The sequence below is a fragment of the Enhydra lutris genome, unplaced genomic scaffold, assembly GCF_002288905.1.
Source record: "Enhydra lutris kenyoni isolate GAN:26980312 unplaced genomic scaffold, ASM228890v2 scaffoldscaffold21, whole genome shotgun sequence".
Lineage (NCBI taxonomy): Eukaryota > Metazoa > Chordata > Mammalia > Carnivora > Mustelidae > Enhydra > Enhydra lutris.
Window position 1 is genome coordinate 1,809,234 of NW_019154105.1, and position 4,390 is coordinate 1,813,623.

Sequence of the window (4,390 nt, forward strand, 5' to 3'; positions counted from 1 at the left end):
CATTAGGCATGCCTTTCAGATCCACTCATCCCTTAAATCACCCAGAGCTTGCTTCCTTGCTTCTGGATCAATGTCAGGCTGAACTTTTCAGAGTCCTTGGAAGAGCATGATATATCTTCGTGACTGAATTAGCCGCCATGCAACATATCTAGTCTGTCAACCAACTTTTCAGCTTACCAAGTCAATTTGAAGAAAGAGCATTCATCTTGTACACCTGAGTTGGAGAGATCTTTTGTTCCCGTTGGGAAGTTTCCAATAGAACCTGTGATCTCTATGCTAATTTCATGGCTCTAAGCTTTCGTTTAGCCTAGTTCATGGTTTTAAAAACCAAAATCTGCTTCCATTGTCTCATCGCATCTTTCCCCACCCCAAAGTGCCATCTCAATTTAGGGGGAAAAAATACCTGTTTAAATATCTCTACCCAAACCAGAAGAAGTATCCTGTTAAAATTCTCTAACTCCATTTGATTGGCACTACCTGAAAATACGAGGATTCTTTGATTTCCAAGGAGCCAGGCTTGAATGTGTTAGACCAACCTTCCCTTCAGAACGCCATGTTCTTCTTTGATTCGGTAAATCACATCTAGGCTCTGTACAGGTCTGCACCTGTTCCTAAACCGGGGTCTGAACTCCCCGAGGGTGTAAGCAGACTTGGTGGTACATTTCCCTCAGGGCAGTGTGGGGAGAGGTTTGTGAACCCCCTGGTTCACACTGAATGTGTGAATTGTGTGTGAAATGTGTGAGCCACTGGCCACATTGAATATATGGTTTCCCAGGAAAGGATTTACAAGTGAAACTTTTTGTAAGGTGAGAATTGTTTGCGAGGTGAACCTATCCTTGCCTTATCTCATTGATAGTGATTTGAATAAAGTCAGCAGTTTTTTTCAAGTATCTCATATGAATCTTTTTTTTCCTAAAGGAATTAACTATTTTTAAGTTTGACTTAATAGTAAATTAATGCCAGCATTTACCCTAATGCTGTCACACATTTTAATTTTGGAAAAGTCGGGTTCTCCTGAACAAGATTTTTGGTTAGCGGAGAGGTCTGTCGGGTTGGGCAGCATCTGTGCTGAGAAGGGTGGTAGACAACGGAGAGGTTGGTTTTGAGATTTTACTGGAAATGACAGAGGGGAGAATTGAGAGTTTAAAGGACCATAGAGATAGATAATATTAATTGTGAGAGCTGTAAGGAGAAGGTTTGCTACAGATAAGAGAACTACACTGAGACGAAAACAAATAAATAAATGGGGTCTCTGGGATAAGAGCAGTGTCACCCTTTGCCCTTCTTCCACTACGGAAACCATTAGCAAATGATTCCTGGCATTAATAGTGCCTGGGAGTAAATGCTTTTCTGCATTCTCATGTCCAGTACTTGGGTATTTTCTCGTTTTTTTTTTTTTTGTTTTTTTTTTTTTTTTAAAACAAGAACCAAGTTAATATTTAATCTTCTGAGCCTCGTTTTTCAACTCCAGAACCAGAGCAAGTAGAATTCAAATCTTGGATGAGAAATCTGAGTATTACTGAACAAGCAATAGTTCTTGATGTGGGTGATACCAGGGGAGATACTTGAAAGAAAGAAACTACTATGTTTGTCTTCTTAGGTATATAAGGTCCGCTTCACGGACAGTGCTTCCTGGACCGTCCTGCTGGCCTCCCCTTGTTGGTCAAATGCATTTCCTACACAAGGCAGTTTCTCTTTCTTTTGAAAATGGCTAGACTGGCCACTTGTTAGAGATTGTCCAGAAACGGGTGATGAATACTGTGATCCATGATCTTTATTTTCTTCATTTGTCTCAGTAAGATTGTTTTTTAACTGGAGATCTATGAAGTAAACACAAGCATTACTCTCTTTAATTGAATCTGAGATGCCATCCATTGTAAGACACTCTTTAATTTCATACTGCTAAAAAAAATACTGTTACACATGCCTTATTATCACTATGTGCATTCCGATTACAAAGACACTAAATGTTAACATAGTGTATCTTAAAATCCAAAATCTCTGCCTAGATGGGATTGTGCCTTGATTGCAAAGGTCAGTAATGTAAATAGTTCTGCTGTCATGATAGTATTGCTTGTTTTGTTTTTTTTTAAGATTTTATTTATTTATTTGACAGAGATCACAAGTAGGCAGAGATACAGGCAGAGAGAGGAAGGGAAGCAGACTCCCCACTGAGCAGAGAGCCCGATGCGGGGCTCAATCCCAGGACCCTGAGATCATGACCTGAGCTGAAGGCAGAGGCCTTAACCCACTGAGCCACCCAGGCACCTGGTAGTATTGCTTCTTTCTAAGAATAATTAGTGGCATTAATACATCTTGACAGCAATGACTTACATGGACCATGTGAAGCACAGGAATTGTTCTTACAGCCTACAATTTGGGATAGACTGGCAGATTTTTCATTTCATGGTTAAATATTATAGGTTTAAGGACCTCCAGTTGTAGCACAACATGATGTAGTGAAATAAATTTGGAACCTGAGGGTGTAGGTTTGAAATACGGTCCGATCTGTCCCTAATCTGCTATGTAACCGCAGTCAGTGATGACAGGTTTTCTGAACCGTAGCTGCTTACGCAGTCAAAACAACGGGAGGATGTCTGCCATAAAGGGTAGCTCTAAGAATCCCAAAAGGCATTTGTAGGCAGTAAACCTTACACAGACCAGAATTGCTGACCTTCTCAGAGCCTTCTGCGCTGTGCGTCTAGGCATTTCCAGGTGAGCAGCTTTGGAGGGGAATCAGAGCAGTTAGGGAAGGTGGAACGTGGAGACCTTTCCCTTGCTCCGAGGATCCCATAGTAGCAGAATGGGAGGGAGGGAGAGGGACTAAGGCATGGGAAAGAAGCCGTCTCGAGTATAAGGCAACGTAGAAAAATAGGACCAATGTGCATGAATGAGGGCCTGGCGTCTCTCGGAGCAACTCGGATCTGAGCGGTCGGTCGTTGCTCTGTGCAAGTTCGACAATCACGATGCTTCGTGGGAGAATGAGCTCAGCTGATTAGCAGTAGAACTTGGGGGTGATTAGAAGGCAGAAAGTGACCTGTGACATACCCTCTTCTTGAAACTGATTCGTAGTTGTCATAAACTGTACCCCCAATTCATCCACCCCAGGTAGGTTTCCGTGGTTATTTGCAGTATTTTCCTTGGTGCTTGGTTTGGGGGGGTGTGCCTAAGTGTGGATATTTTGTGCCTCACAAAGAAATCCCATGAGTGACCCATTCCCAAGGAACGATACAGAAGACTCATGCCGTCACTCTAATAATGCTCTAAGAAGAACTTTGCCATAAGAGAATTTAATAGCTTTGTTACGATTTAGGATTTGGGAAGGAGTGAACAAAATTGAGACCCATTTTCTAAATAAAAAACACACATTGGGGGAGGCAGTGGTGGCGTTACCTTCTGCAGTTCTCACAGCTGTGAGGCACCGGACCAGGGCTTCGTTAAATCGGAGGCCGTGGTCAGATCTAAGTCCTCGTCTGCTTCGTGGGAGTAAGAAGTTGAGAAGTACAAATACTTGTGTCTTTGGTGCTGATTTCTTGAAAGGGAGCTGGGTGACCTTTGACTATCAAGGGCTAGTGGTTACTGTTAATAAGCTGAAGGTAGCAGGGGGGCGAGATTCACGGGGTGGGGGGTCCAATGCCGCCACAGCGCTGTGACATCTCAGCCTGGTCACTTCGTTCCACCTTCTAGGGTTTGCACGTGAATAACAATAGGCGATCGGAGCAGATTGTGGCGGCACTAGGGCTCTGGCCTCTTCCGTGACCTGTTTTGTGGTCAGTGCTAATCGCTTAGGACATACATTCTCCCACCTTGTTACAGCCTTTGTGTTCTCCTCCCTCAGGCCGCCAGGCACCCACTTCTAACTGACGGCAGTTGGACAGTGAGGTGAAGTCTATTTTTCATCCTGGATGAGATGATCTCTATGATCCTTTTGAACTTTCAGCATTTTCTGATTTTTCTGAAATTCCCAAGTCTTTGGCCAACCATCTCCCCGAATCACTTTATTAGGATGGTTTCAGTAGTGATGAATAAATGGAGAAATCGAAGAAAATTCATGGTTCTTGGCAGACAAAATAAGAAAAGCCCAACTCCCAGGGCACGATGGAATCCCACCTGTGATCCTGCTCGTGCTGGGCGCCGTATGGTTTTTGACCATCTACAGCTTTTGTAAGCCGGAAGTGGTAACCCAATCCAGATGGACGGTTCCCTGCAGGCTCTCAGACTGAACTTTGAGACGCTTCTCATCTTGGGTCCCAGAGTCTCAGTTTATGGATATTTCGAGTTTCTCAGGGAAAGGGTAGATGAAAAAAAGGCTCTTTTTTAAAAAAATCTTCCCGCCAAGGACAAGTTGTTTGCAAAGATTATATTGCACATGAATCGTACTCAGAAAACT